We start from the raw sequence: 16,074 nt of genomic DNA on the forward strand, positions 1-16,074 counted from the left end.
TGTAGAACAGGGCTTGGTGTGGAGCTGCTGGGTGCTCTCCATACAGATCATACACAATGTGCTTCACACTCTGTGAGGAGGAAGTCGACCTCTGCCTAGACCTGTGCAGAGCTGGGATGAGTATCGGAATGATGGAGAGGTTGACAAAGAAGACAAGAAGAAGAAAGGGTAAAGACAGAGTGTGTGTGGGGGGGGGGGGGGGTACCCTTTACCACAAAGAACCTTTCCCATCAATCTCTTCATCACATTCGTGGCATAGCCGCTTGACGCAAGCATGTTCTGGTGCCCCCCCATCACTCCCCCACATCTTTTCTCTCCCACTCCCTTACTCTGTGATTTCTTTCTGTCTGAGGGCAGCGTTGCATGTTAAAGGTTGCTGTCCATGACACAGATGCACATACACACACAGGCATTCTCTGTGTGTAGAGGTTGCAGTGGGAGGCAGCGGGCCGAGTGGCTGAGTGTGAGTGGGGCTCTTGTCGTGTGCTGCTGGTATTTCCACAGAGGAATGCGGAGGAGAGAGAGATTCCCAGTCTGGAGTGGTGGATTCCCACTGCCGGATCTGATCACGCATTAAAGCCTTTCGGAAGCATTGTGGTCCCAATTGTTTCAGTTGTATTTTAAACTCAAAATACTTCACCCATGTCAAAATCAAAACAGGGTGACTTTTCACCACCCATGCAGTAGTTGGCAAGAACTCAAACCACTGACATCTGAAGTTGGGAGTCTGCTCTTGAGGCGTTTATAATACTTCAAAAATTCAGCCCAGATTGGTTTGTCAACACCTGTGGTGACTGGTAACAGCAAAGCGTTTTAATAATACAGGTCTCCAGAGTTCTAGATGAGGCCTGCGTCGATCACTGGGGTCAGCAAACGCAACTGGAGCGGCTCCTCTGAGCAGCCAAACAACATTGTTTTGACAAAGACGGCGAAAGAAGAAGGTCAACAATGATGTCTTGCTCTGTACACTCATAATCATAGGTAGTCTTTCACATCACGTTAAATGTGCACGTGTGGTTTCCTGTGTGTGTTGGTATGCAACTGTAGAATCTTGTGACAGGGTGTACGTGTACTAAGGCTGATCCACACCGCATCGGGCCCGGCTTCGAGTCTGACTTGTCCCTCCCGTCTCAATCTGTCCTGTCAAGTGAAGGCAAAAAAGGACAAAAAAATAACGGTAAAAGAAAAATCTTATGCCAGAAATCATATTCCGCCAGCAACAATAGAATCTGCTACAGAATGATTTTACATTGAGTGTGTATTGCTTCATGAATATCATCATACAGGTGTTTGAGCAGAAGAAATATAACTATAATACAAGAAAAGACAAACGGATTCTTCTCTATTTGCAGGACTTTTGACTTTTTCTGGGTTTGAAGAACTCGGCAATGCTTTCTCAGCAACTGGCACGCAACTCTTTGAGGAGATTGTGTACTTTGAAAGATTGTTGAAAGTAATGTTTAATATACACAAACCGCAGTTAATGGGCGTGCAAAAAAAATAATAATTACGCTGAATTCCAGAAAAACAAACCTGCAGTGATGTTTTTGGCAAAGCGGTCCTCTATTAAAGCCGCTATTGTATCTCCACACGACACGTTGCCTCTTAACGCCCATTGTTTCCAGCGTCTCTGTTACCGATAATGGCCAGGAAGGCTTACAGTATGTGTGAGTCAGGTCCCGAGCTGTATCCCTCTCCATTGTGTCCCGCTCTTACTGGCGGATGACAATGATGGCCACTGTCCGCGGAGTGAAATCCGTCGCTGTCGTAAGCCTTTACGTTCTACATGCTCCGTATGCACACAGCACAGCTGGCCTCGGCACAGCGTCGACGGCATCGAAGCCATTTTGAATTCATGAATTATTTTTGTTGTCTTTTGGTACAACGGGGAGAATGTGTCTTGATTTCTACCAGGGAGGGGAGGGAGGGTCTGTGATTTTCCCTTTTTTTTTTTTTGTGAGAGCGCAGAAAGAAAAAGCGGGAGCTCTCTCCTTTTCGTGAGTGTGTGAGGGAGAGAGAGAGAGAGAGAGAGAGCGGGGAGTGTGTGCCCGATGTCTGGGAGCTAGAGAGTCAGAACAGCAGGACTCTGCTAGATCAAACGGGCTTCCTCTGCGGATAAGAATGAGAGCCAGCCAGGGAGAGGGAAGAACACAGGCAGGGAAGGGATGAAGGAAAGCAAGAAGGAGAGCTCTTTGTAGTCTTTCAAACGAGAGAGGATTGTTGAACAGTAAACGGCACTAATGACTCCCTCGCTTTACCTTGTGTCTGGCTCGTGATGATCTGTCAGTGTGAGTCCATTGGGGCAAGTATAGAGCAGGTGTGGGCCACATGTCTCTCCCCCCCCCCTCCTCCTCCCCTGGTCTGCTGTGACCTCTGACCTCCACTTTTCTCCCCTGCCAGCCACAGACCCATCAGTCCTGCCTTCCGGAGGGACGGTCATTGGTACATATATTGGCCACAGCTCCACAGCTCTGCGTCATGTGTGCGTGTGCGTGTTTATGATGCGCAGATTGCGCCGCGTGTGAAAGTGCTCGTCGCCCATCAAAAACGGAGGCAGCATCAATAATTCAGCGGCACATTGCTGAACACAATGCTACAGAGAGCGTTGCCTTCCTCTCTCTCTCTCCCTCCCTCTAGATTCCTCAGTATTTATCTGCCTCCTGTTAGACTGTTTTAACGCCCCCATTTTGTTTCTCCTACCTCCCCCCCCCCCGTCCCACTTTGTCTCTCCCCGGTTTCTGTCATGTTTCGACAACTAGAACTGCGAACCTTTCAAACCTCTCACTTTTCCTTCCATTCATCAGTCTATTTGTTGCCCTCCTGTTTTCCTTTCTGTCTCGCTCCCTTTTTCTTTTCCTTTAACATATCAGGGATTTCATTCCTGTGCGTCCACTCCCTCTGTCCCATTCTTTTTAAATCTCGTCAAGGCAGTTTGGAGGGGCCGTGTGGGAGGCCGTGGAGGGGAGCTAGGAGGAAAGGGTGTGGCCGCCCACACTGCAGCACTTCATTGTGTTGTGCCGAGTCCGACCCGTCCCCTCTCTGACATATCACACACACACACACTGCGTAGAGTCATCGACCCTGTGTTCGCTCTCCTCCCGTTGGATGGGCGTATTCTCTTGGTATCAGGGCTGTCCGTTTCTGAGCAGAGATAGCTTTGTTTTTCTATCGTTTGTCTGATGCTCACAAGACTCCAGGCTCGCATGGTGTCAAAGGGCAGGACGACCGACAGAGGGAGAGACTCGGCTTAACCACAGGGCCTGTTGTAGGGATGTCAGGAGGAGGGCGCTGGACTTTGATTCTAAGAGTCTGATACTTCCAGAAGTTTGTCCCATCATTGACCCCGCCTCCTCCGGAAGGTTAAAGCTCAGGGTGAGCGAGAGAGCAGCGACTCTCCATTCCTATCCTACTCGTGCACAGTCCAGCGAGTGAAGACGGGCTCTCTCCGTTCACAACATCCACTTAATCATTTCGACTGTTCAAACGGGACAACGGCACAAGAGTGTGCGTGGGTGTGAGCATGTTATTGCAGGTACAGATGAGAAGACTGACACGAATAGGCCAAAAAACAACAACTCATTGCTCAGCAGGTTGTACTTCTTTTCTAAAGTAGGATTTTACAGTTAGAAATCAGTAATCGATCCCTTGTGTCTCTATGCAAATGCAAACGGCAGAATTGGCACACGGTATTATGATCGGACTGCAGAAGGTGTTGCCTGGTTGGTGCTGTTCTTCTCGACTAAATTCTAGCCAGGATCATCAACAATGGCTGACCTTGCTTTTTTTTTTTTAAGGAGCCCTGTGCCGCCGAGCTCCCCACTGCACCGACAATGGTCGGTCTCGATCAATACAAAACGTAACCAGTTCTCAGGTCAGCAGTGGGCACTTCAGGCTGCCTCCAGGAGGAGCGTAGCTGACAGACTGTGAAGATTACGACCCGTGAGACGGAGATATTTGAGCCGTCGGGACAATCATGTGGGTGGCATGCAATCATGCTCGCTGTGTAGGCAGTTGTGTGTGAGAAAGCAAAACAATAGCGTGTATGTGTGTGTGTTGGAGTAGCACAAAGGCTGTGTTCATGGTGTCAGCGCGTCCTCAGGCTGACCTCAGGTGAGCGTTCCTCAGTGGTTTACAAAGTATCCTCTCTTTCTGGGGAGATTTTGATCAGTTACACTTTCCGACGTTACTGTTTGTTGTTCTAGCTTTTACCCTCCAAGTACTGGGAAGATTTGCTCAGGGCTTACTAGAGTTTTTCTGCACTGCGGAATGATGCAGTGTGTAATGCTATGGTTTATAAAGACAGAGTTTTAATTGGTCAGTGAGTTCAAATCACCCCAAATTCGCCCTGCGGCAGGGAGATCGATTTATTCTGACTACTAAATGAGTGTACACCAAGTCACACACCTGCTTTGTATGCCTTGTTGCCCACTTACAACATTCATACATTTGGTTTAAGACAAAAGATCATGTTAAAGCAGCTCTAACGTTCCCGTTTTTTGTACTTTTTACCTTCTTTTTTTTTTTTAACTGTCTTCAGGCTGTTACAGACCACCGAGGTTAAAAGAAGTGAAGAGAGTAACGGTGCCCTGCGTCTCTACACTGTCGGTCAGGTCTTTATGCCAGTTCTCAGCGGAGGACTAATCTTTGTCTGATACGATCTCGTAAAGTTTAATAGTGTCTCTATGCTGCAGCTCATCCTGTTCAAGGAAAACACCGTCGTGCTCTAAGTCTAAACCCTCTGCCAGCTGCCGCGTCAGCATCCTTTGTGCGTCTTTTGGATGCTGGAAACAAAGTCATGCAGGAACGCATCATTTCATTTGAGAGCAACACATGCGAGTTTGTCCAACTAGCATGCAGACGGTGATTAGTAGAATCTCTTTCACTTTCACATTAAGCCTGCTGAAATGAAAGGCCTTTCTTGTGCATTTTCTATAAGCTCATTTTCCTGCTCTGTCTAGAAGCCCCACATATTCATTAACGGCTAATCTCTAACAAAAGAAATGTCTGAGTAGAAAGTGTTCTTGTGGTGTCACGGTGAGCTGAACCCGAGTCCTCTTTCAGACCACTTTCACAACAAGCATCCACTGTGATCTCACTGATTGGCCAGTGATATCCCAGAGTCACAAGTAGCAGGCAGGACATGTGGATCAGTGTGCGTGGACTTACTGTATATATTAGTGACTGTCACACACGTACAGGCTACGGCACTCCTTCAAGCTATTACTTTTAATCGAGGATTACTGTGATCACACTCTTGAGTGGCCAAATGTAATCTTCACAGCTTGAAGCTTAGTCTATACTCCCCGTATTTGTAACTTGGCGCGCACAATCACGTGACTGTCACAAATAGTTCAGACAAAAATGCCGAGGGATTATACAAAGAAGGCCACTTTGCTTTGAAATGCTTTAGAAACAAGAGGTCTTAAAAATTCATTTGCGTACATTTTGCCCGCCAAATCAAATTGTTTACAGGATTTTCAACCTTTTTATTTCTTTTAAATGCAAGTAATACTTGACTTCTTTCTTTGCAGCGTTTGTACAAAGGCAATAAAGTAGCCCGTGAATATGAGATATGAGATATGAGTTTACAGACAATTACGATCCCTCCTCGGCTTTGTGGAGGTTAGTTTATGGCTTTTGACAGTGAGCGTATCTCTTACATTCGTTGTCTTTTTGATTCTTCACAGTTCATTTTGTTCGTACGCTCTCTGACGTTTCAGAGATTATTGCAGCGCATGGAGTATAAATGCCTCCGCGCATACATACGGAGGCATAAAACAAATCTCAAGACCCCTCTCCCTGGTAAAATGAAAGATCCAGTCTTGGTATTTCAAAATTAAAAAGAGAGAAAGGGACTGAAACAGTCGCCTAAATGACCTCAAAACGTAACCAGCAGTATAACAAGTATATTTTATTGGTGATTGGATAATTCAACTCACTTGATGCTGCATGCATCTCCTTATGCCATCACATGTCAACAACAAACAAAAAAATTCAACTTTAATAAATTCAATAAATAAATATTCAATAAATTACGCAGATCTATTTTCATGCCGGTGGGAATGGAAGGGAAACCGTGGTCCCTTTTTAGTTGTAAACTTGCTGTAAACTACACAATAGAAAGAAGTAAAGCAAGAAGAAGAACATTGTTGGTCTCTCTATGCTTGTTGGTCGACCTCCAGAGAGCAGCGTTGTTTTGTTACTATGAAAGAAGGTAAATGTAAAACAGCTAAAGACCGAACAATGCTGCAGAGAAACGGAACGAGGGGAGCAAAGAAAGAGTCTTTTTCCTGAGCCGGAGTCCCTTGTGCTGCTTTTGTGCTGTTCAACAAAATTCTGCTGCGGTGGTTTGTTTAGCTGAGGTGTTGAGTTGTCCTGCTCCCTGGGAGCTCCCTCATGCAGATTGGCCCACTTTCACTTTGTCTCTCTCTCTCTCTCTCTCTCTCTCTCTCTCTCTCTCTCTCTCTCTCTCTACCCGCCCATGTCTCTGCAGCACTCAGACAAATGCCTGGGTGGCTCTGTGAGCAGGTGGGAATGCAAGTGATGAAGAATCTAACTTGCTGGCTGAATTTGATCTTCACTGTCGGGGGGAAAAAAAAGAAGAAAAAAAAGAGCTATTAGCCCCCCCGTTTCTCAGTGATAGTTTATACCGCAATGCTACATTCTCCATGGGGTGAGGCGTCGGTAGGGTGGGGCGCTGATCTTGTCTCCATGCACATCGTAACTGTTCGTCACGTATCCAGGTTCGCTATCCGCAAAGGGCTCTTGTGACAGTCTGTCGCCTGGTTGAAATTGTGGCCATATTTCATTGGCCGGCCTGTCACTGCCGGCAAACCGCCGGCTCTCTGAGCGGGAGCCTCTGCAGGAGTCATTACACAGCGAGGCCACGTCTCCCTCATACATGCACATGCACAAGCACACCACACATTAGCAAGCGGGAGGATGAGTTGTATATCAGATGTACCTCTGGAGCGGCGCGTTGGAGAGAAGGGTGAAATGGATGCAGAAGAAAAGGGGAGGGGGGGGGGGGATTTTAGTTGCTGCATAGGCCGATCCTGATTCAGCTTTTTTCTGCCGCCACTGATGAAGGGTTGAGAGCCAAAACTCTCTCTGACTCACATTAATGGCGCATGCAGGCAGATCAGTATGCTTGGGAGAGTTCTTATATAAGTGCATTTAGTGTTACGGCTCAGGGCTGCAGCCAATGATTAGTTTCCTTATCTGTGAATCTCACAATTGTTTAGTTAATTAATCCGTTGTTGATTCTATTTCAGAAGAAGAATTATATATTGTCTGCGAAACAGCGAATTTGCAGCGATAAAGCACAAAGAAAAGAAGCAACGCCTCACATTTGTTTGACATTTTCCCTCACAAACGACTCACGCACACAATCTATTGTCAAAATTGTTGTTACTTCTCCTGTTGATTAACGAACCGATTTTTCACTAAATAAAACGCATGTACACACTTGTGTGTGTGTGCACACACACACAGACTGTATATTTAAGAGGGCCACATCTAAACGTGGCTGGCGCTCCTTCCACTGCGTCACTACATTGTGCACCCCCGGTTAAAGCCTCTCCCCGTCCCTCCCCACCTCTGTCTGGGGAAGAAGCTCGTCGCTGTAGCGGGACAAACGGCGATGCTGTTGACCTCAAGGTGGATGTGGCGATTGTATCTCATGCTATCGACTGCTGTTCTTGGTCTCATCCTTTGTCTGATGCAGCATATTCCCCTGCTCCCCACCCCAGCCCTGCTGCCTTCCGCTGGCACTCAGATAAGTATCGGCAGCCATCAGCAGATACAGCCTTTGACTCGCGGTGCCGCTGCCCGCCCTCAGGGCTCTCGCTTTATCCTCTATCTCCGTCTCTAACATTTTTTTTCCCACTACGGCCATTTTCGGCATGCAACTGATGTCTCTTGGAATGCAGTGATAAGAGTTTGCTGCATACATACCAGTCACGTACACATGTTTAGTACCATGCATCTTTTCCCCGCTGGGGTTTATGTATATATATGTGTGTGTGTGTGTGTGTGTGTGTGTGTGTGTACAGTTTGCTGTGTGACAGAGGCTGTCATGCACAGCTATTAGATGACAGAGGGAGGCTATTACACACTGCGTTAGGCTTCAAAGCTCTGATGCTTCCCTCAGTGGGGCCTTTACATGCATGCGCACATGCACACAAAAGCCGTCAAGGTCCCAATGGGTCATTGGTGGTGACCTTCTACGTCTGACTGAGTGAGTGAAAGAAGAAATAAGTGAGTGAAGGAACGATTGATGACTGTTTAATCTGGAAGTAGGGAGTCATTACACACCGTCACTCATTCACTGGAATTATGACAAGTGGTAACCTGCTAATAAAGAGGAGAGTGAACCTTTACCCACCTGATGTGTCTGCACATGAAAGAGGTCCCACGCCCACCCGTCGCTGTTTGAAGGTAGTCCCGCGTCTTGGATGATTTTTTTCTTTTGTAATGCAGGATGCTTAAAGGGGGCGCTGTCCAAGATCGTCGAGGTTGATTCAATTTACAGCACACACTGTCAGACAGACCACTCACGCGGACACACGCACACGCAGTGGGCTGCCTCCCATGCTTGTGTTGTGGATTAGTCAAATCCTCTGACTGGCTGCTAAGCTGATTATGGGGGGGTGTTCTGAATTGGTCATTTGGAAACACTGGAAAGACAGCACACACACACACACACACAGATGCACGCACAGACTCAAACTGTGAGACAGCTCAGCTTAATATTGTCTCTCCTGCTGGTCCAGGATGGTATAATATATGTTTGCGGTTTTGTCTGATACCTATCTATTCCTCCTCAGACAGATGGTGTAGGTCACTATACTGTCATGGTTTTCATCCCTATGGCGAAGCGTTTGTGCGTGAGTGTGTGTGTGTGTGTGTGTGTGTGTGTGTGTCTGTGAGCGAGAGAGATGGGGAGGAGGAGACTGAGATGAAGGCTGTTGGAACAGACTGAGGCGCAGATGGCTGTGTCCGGCAGAGACAGGAAATAGAGGTGACACCAGGTGGATGGTACCCTTGAGGATGACCCACACACACACACACACGTATCAGCCTAGAGGCCTGTCTCACATCATGTGAATTTAGTAGTTGTTAGATAGTGTGTAACCTCATTTAGTCCCGGAACAATTTTTAACAATTTTAATAATCGATTAACTGTCAAGTAATTCTGCCGTTTCGCTCCATTATATCTTTGAGAAACGGTGAATCTGCAGACACGTCTCTCCTCAGTCCTTGTGAGGCGTTGCCCCTCCCCCAACACAAACACTCTGTCATCGCCTTTTCCCAGACTGGGTTAGTAGAGCAGGCGGGGGCTGTGAACGGGCGAGGAGCTAGTTAACTTTTGATAAGCAGCCTTTTTCATTATGCATAGAGGGACCCCAACCCCCAATCTCCCAACGCTGCAACCCCTCTAACACCACAGGAGAGGAATCAGAGCATGCGATGGTTGGACATGGCTGCTGGTGTCAGGAGGGTTAAGTGTTGCGACGTAGAACATCCTTCTGGAAAGATTGCTCGTATATAACGGTAGATTCAGGTGGCAGGATTAGTTAAAAGTACTTTGGTCTGCGGTGAGATTGATAGTTCTATCGTTGTTGGTGGTTTCCACCAGTTGGTTGACATGGGAGAATGACTCCCTCCGGTAGCTTTGCGACCCATGACCCCTGACCTGTGCACCCAGCTCACGGAGTGCGAGGAACCCTGACGAGAGCCCACATGGCTTAACACACACACACACACACACAGACCTTCCTCCAGCTGGGGAATGAAGCCTCCCGCTGGCTAGTAAAGGGTTAATGACTTCCTGATCTGAGTAGCAGTGCAGAGGAATTTACCCCCGCTGACTTCTACCCACCGCAATAACTCCCTCCCTGTCACCCCCTTTACTCTTTTCTCCCTGAAGGGTGCAACATGGACAAGTAATGTGGATTTCCACACATCGATAAGAATCAAGTTGGATGTAGCCAGGCAAGCTCTTTCCTCGTATTTCCTCTTAACTCCAAGAGCATTTCCTAAAATGTCCATCTATTCCTTTTAGGAGGCCTGTTCTGTATTCTTGAAACTTTGCTCATTCATTATTAAAAAGATTTTTACAAATGCTGATGGGAATATTTCCCCACAGCACAGATTTTGGCCTTTTATGTCAGTGAGCCCTACTTTCAAAATCCATTTCCTGTGTCATCAGTGGAGCACGCAAAGAGCTGAAAACTCAGGGAAACCGTGGACCTTTTGAAAACGATGATGTAGACACTAGACACCCGCTTTCGCTACTTGATTGGGTCTTAAATGTCAGGACGTGTCCTTTCCCGATTCATCACGCCGCCGGAAGAAAACAAACCATAGCCTTGATTATCGATTGACTACCAGCTTAATTTAACATAAATAACAGACGACAGGTGCTGCTGACCTTGTTGTCTGTACTAGCAGCTGTTGTGCAGTTAAATTCTGCATTTTATAATTCTACTACTGCCGACATGTGGAGGAAGCAGCTGTTAGTGCAGCGATTAGCGAGCGGCGTGTGTCCAGCGGCGTAACCAGCCCTACGGAGCGGACGTCTGAAGTCACGGTTGGAGGCTTTGACGGGGGGGGGGGGGGGGGGCGATGGACACAAAACGGAGGGCTTCACTTTTCTTATTAATGTTTATTTTGTGGGTGTGTGTGAAAACTAAAGGCTGGGAGGTCAGAGGCTTGCTTTCTTTGCCCGGCTGAAAGCATCCTTCAGCACTTTGTTCTCCATTATAAAGTTGGGCCAGAAGTGAATTTTACCAAAGGGACAACATTAACTTCAACCCCCTGAAGTCTCCTGTTCGTGGCTTATTTATGCTCCAGCACAGAGCAGCTCTTACATCCCTCCTGTCTCTCTCCTCACACAGCAGGTCTGCCGTGGTTTGGCTTCAGCTGGGTTTTCCATGTCTGAAAGTCACTAAACTCGTTAACTTGCCTCCTTAAGACGACACTGCTTTTCCGAAAGGTTTCAAGCTCTGGGTGAGAGAGGAAATGCCTGCATGAGTTTTAGTGTGCGAGTCCGTGTGTGTGTTTGTTTTCAGAAGAAAGTCCAGACCCAAGGAAAAGACATTGGCTGGAATCTTTCCATTCCTGCAATAGTTTTCCCTCCAACACTTACTGTACTGTAATTCTATCTTTTCCTCTACTCCGCTCCACACTTGCTTGTGTGTGTGTGTGTGTGTGTGTGTGTGCGTGTACAGTGCAGCAGTATTAGTCAGGCATGTCTGGAACTAATAGATTCCACCCTTCTGAAGAATCTTAATAGGAAATACAACCTGCAATCTGAGGCTTCAGACTACCTTTTCATTCAACTGCCTTAAAATCACGTCCCATAGTGCCGTCATCCATTTGCCCACACACACACACACACACACACACACACACACACACACACACACACACACACACACACACACACACACTCTTCAGCCTGCGAACCCCTGGCCTAGTTTCTCTCCTCCTGTCTCTCTCCCCTCTTTTCCAGCCTGGTTTCAGGTTCGGAGGTTTATATTGGTGAACTCCACAGCTGCCTGTTTTTCTTCAGGCCCTTTCATTTGAAGAAACAGACACACACACCTCAGTCCAACCCCCCCATCCTGCCACACACACACACACACACACACACACACACACATATATGCTTCCTGTAGTTGTTTTAGTACGACCCTACCCTCCCGTGTGCTCCCTACTGGCAATGAACTGGTCGGACTGACTTCCTTTCTCTCTGTCCTGTCTTCCTGTGTGTATAGGGATGAATGGACATATTATTCACAGTGACGCAGTGCCCCCCCCCCCCCCACACACACGCGCACACACACACACACACACACACACACACCCTTACTCACCCTTTACACTGCTTTCTGTTCTTTCTCCTTTTCTTCTTTCATTCTTCTGAGGACAATAGTATGAGCTCACTGTGGTACAACTCAAAACCATTGCCCCCCCCCCCCCCTCTTCTGCTCCCCCTCCTCTTCTGCACCGCTCTGTACTGCAGTATCAGCCCCCGGAGCAACAAAGACCAGGCCTTACTGCATAAACACAGTGTGTACACGCGCTCTCACGCACGCACACACCAAAACACAAACAGAGTGGGTGATACTCCCCCTCGCCAAAAGCTAGATCACCTGGTTGGTCCTCTTGGATTTCCTGGAACTAGTTAGCGGTTGAGCTGTGTTCTTGTGTTCCCGCTGTGTTCAGTGATTACCCGGCGCAGGTTGTTGGGCGCTCCACTGCTGGCGGAGAGGTTTGCCTTTCAAGGATTATCCCGGTTTGTGCGACTTGAGTCTCATTTCCCTGGATTTGACCTTTTTGTGTCTGACGATTATGACAACACTGGACTCGCCAGAGTAATTGCTGAGATCTGGGAACATACAATGTTTTTGCAACCAGTTATATTCATCCAGTCATAGTGGGGCGGCTGACTGAATGACACTGGAAATCGCTTTAGTGCTCAGTATCAGAAACTGTACCAGGGGAATAAATGCATCCTAATCTCTGCAATTAAGTTTTGTATTTAATAACAGGTATCATGGTCAGAAACTGCGAAAATGAAATGTGGGTCGTAATTAATCAGAATTTTCCTTTTTACTGAACATCATCTGTGTCTGTTTGTCGTTCCACTGTTGTTTGTACCCTCCTGCTCCAGCCACTTCAAGCCTTGTCTCGAACATTCACCACGTTTACTTGTTTAACAGTTGCCATGTGTGTGTGAAAGTCTGTGTGTGTGTGTGCGTGTGTGTGTGTGTGTGTGTCTCTCTACAGTCCAGTAATAGAGCAGGACAGATCTGGAGGTGGGGCTTCCAAGAGCAGGCTGGAGAGCTACCGTCAAAACGGCTCAGAGTGACAGCTTGGACTCAAAGTGTCACATCACTGTCACTGAGTGTGTGTGTGTGGGTGCGTGTGCGCGTGCTGCACCCATAGCCCAAGGTGTTTTCAGGTATAATGAGTGCTAGCAGCAGTATGTGTGGCTCCTGTATCTAGGCCAGCTCTGAACGGCATCCAGGGCCGCCATCACTTCTGTCAGCTTCCAGCTAAACGGCCTAAAGCTGGTGGTATGTTTGCTGTCAGCTATAAAAGGTAATGATGCAGGGGAAACATTACTTTCAGTCTCCACATTGTGCTCGCCAAAGTACGACTATATGACTGGTCGGGTTGCCTTTTGGCAGCATCTTTATTTCCTTTTTCTGTTTCTTGTTTCCTCCCTTTTGAAGTAAACGTCACACATTTGTATGCAGCAGCGTGTCTGCCCACTGCAGGCATCGACCACGGTGGTCAGGTCATTCTAGTATGGTCACACTGTCTCCATCCATCACCTCGCTCTACTTTCATCTTCCCTTTTCTGGGTCGGAATAAGCAAACTAGTCAATAATGCAAGATGAGGAGGGGCAGCTTTGGGTGAAATGGTTTGAGAGAGATTTCATGCTCGCGTTGTTTCGACATAGAAAAGCCCGACATGTGGAGGGTAATCAATCACGCACTTAATCACACGATACCACCCCCTCACCGCCACTCAGCGGCAAAACCAACAGGTGGCTCCCATGACTGGGCTGGAATAAAATAAGGAAAACAAACACAGATCTTAAAAAAAAAAAAAAAAGACAGTGATCCATATGACATATGAGACTGTCAAATGTCTGGGGTTGATGAATTATAGGTAAATAAATGTACGTAGCTACAGCATTTATATATGTAGCGCTACACCAGCAAACTAGCGCTTCTCAAACGTTTATGTCATTCCCCTCCTCCTGAGGAAGACACATTTCCCCCTCCTGTTGAAATAACATCAAGATCACAAGCGTTCCTTTCACCTAGTTTTGCATCACATTTCCTTCCGGTCATTTCTCTGGCCACGCACTTTGAGAACTTTTGCACTAAACAAATCCCAAACAGGCGTAAATTCCTGGTCTTATTTTAAAGCAGGATTCCTCCTCTTGATCAGTTTATTCACATATCAATGGTGGCACATGTTGACTGGTATGGGCTGCCACTCAAGAAGGAGTGAAAATGGTGATTTGTGTGTACTGTGACCTCACTCGATACCTTCTATAGGTCGACATGGGCAACATGTAGACCGGTCTGTTCACGCAGGAAAATGAGAGGAAGAGCTGCTTTGACTGGGGAACAAAGTGAAAAGTGTATCTGGACAAGGCTCGTACAGACAGAGCAGGGAAAAAAAAGAGAAGGGAGAGCATCAGTAAAGTAGAATCCCAGAGCCCGATTACAAGACCTGCTGTCATCTGCCTGGAAAATGTGACTGGGTTGTCTGGAGGGGGTGGAGGCGTCACATTCCAGTTCACATCCGACATCTTACTGGCTCAGAGGATGACCATTACAGAGGGATGAGGCGGAAAGCAAGACCCGCATCCATCTTTCCTCTTGTACAAAGCTCACCGTATCCCAGCTAACACTCCTCAACTCTCCTGTTGGCCGACAACGGCGTCTAGATGGATACAAACCTTTTAAGACCTCTCGGGGAAATTCAGTTTAACTGCCAGTATCAACAAGATATAGTGTGGAGAACTCAGGGTTGGCTTTGGTTGAGCCACACAGCCATATATTTTATAAATGGAGCGTGTTGCCAGAATCGCTTTTCATCCTAATGTGACTGTTAGGGGCCTGAGAGGGGCTTTGGGGCACAGTGCATGGCCTCCCTGTTAAATTGATTTTACCCCCATTAAACCTGCTCTCTAAACAGCGGGGGTCAAAAGGGACCGATGTCACTTTTTCTCTCTACGTGTCCTCCACCCCTCAAGACGCACCCACGGCTGATTGTGCTTTCTTTCACCTTCTTACACTCCTTATGGACAGGAGCGCTTGTTTTTAGTATGATTACTTTGTGCATGTGGTGTGCGTTGGGTCGGTTGATTACAAGGCCCACATCCCGAGGTTTTGTGTCGCAGCCTTGAGAGGCGAGACACTGACTCACTCCCCATCACAGACGGACCACAAGACAACAACATGTGTTGTCAAAGCAGATATTCACACCAGGTCATTAGCACAGGCACAGACTGTGTGTGCATTTATTTGTTGCGTGTGTGAGTGTTTGCGCCGTAGTGTCATAATGCCACAAAACTCCTCTGTTCTGGTCTTTTAGTCAGTAAAGAATGACTGTGAGCGGACGCAGCCGCTGGCTAGTGGCACACTGTTTTGCTCTGTGTTTATGAGCGAGAGGGAGGAAGAAGTGTGTGTGTGTGTGTGTGTGTGTGTGTGTGGGGGGGGGTGGTCACAGACGCATTTAGATATCCCACTTCTCTTTGTGGTAACGAGAAACTGCTCTCTCAGCTGTTAGACACAAAGGCAGCATCAACAGTCGCTGTCAGCCCGGACGGCTGGCTGACTGTCTGCCTGTGATTGTGTGTGTTTGAATGCATTAGTGTGTATGTGAGGGGAGTCTACAGTGCACTGAAGCCAGGATGGAAGCCAAAACCCTCCGCTTTTTCTACAGCCGGCGTTGTAAAGGTAGGACAGCTGTGGTAAACTAGTCAAGTATGTGTGTGTGTGTGTGTGTGTTGTTTCCTAACTCTTTAAAAGGATGCATGTGCAGCCTGCTCAGCATTGGCAGGCAGCTATGAGAGCATAGCATTAATCTGTCAGCTGTCAGCACTGATCCAGCGTATCACCATCAGAGTGTTGGTTCTCGGGCGTCTATGTGCGTGCACGTGTTGCTGCAGACGCTTGGTGTGTGCCGGTCTACAACTGCAGTGGTCAGGACTCTCCAGAGGACTTTTTTTTGTAGCCAGTGATTGAATATGGTTACGGAGTGCACTCTATTAATTTGAGGCCAGGCCGGAGAGCAGCATGGGGGAGGGAGAGGGGAAGGAGGCGGGAGGAAAATGAAAAGTGATAAGCCGGGATGAATGACTGCCTCTGGAGATATCCCTGTGTGGAAAGAGGAAAAGCTGATCACGCATTGCACAGATGCGTATAAAATATGATGATGTACAGACATGCACAGAAGCCTATGGTTGGTGGGAGGGGAGCGGGTTTCAGCTAAGACTCCAGGCTGCTGTGTCATGGCCCCGCCAGGTGTTTCACCAG

General features: G+C 47.5%; 1 protein-coding gene across 1 annotated transcript in view; it reads left to right on the forward strand.

Annotated features, from left to right (window-relative positions):
* srgap2 (SLIT-ROBO Rho GTPase activating protein 2) overlaps positions 1 to 16,074 on the forward strand; it is a 51,333-nt gene that overhangs the window by 12,434 nt on the left and 22,825 nt on the right. The window lies entirely within an intron of this gene.

The sequence above is a fragment of the Anarhichas minor genome, unplaced genomic scaffold (genome assembly GCF_050575085.1).
Source record: "Anarhichas minor isolate MPS153535 unplaced genomic scaffold, ASM5057508v1 ptg000021l, whole genome shotgun sequence".
Classification (NCBI taxonomy): Eukaryota; Metazoa; Chordata; class Actinopteri; order Perciformes; family Anarhichadidae; genus Anarhichas; species Anarhichas minor.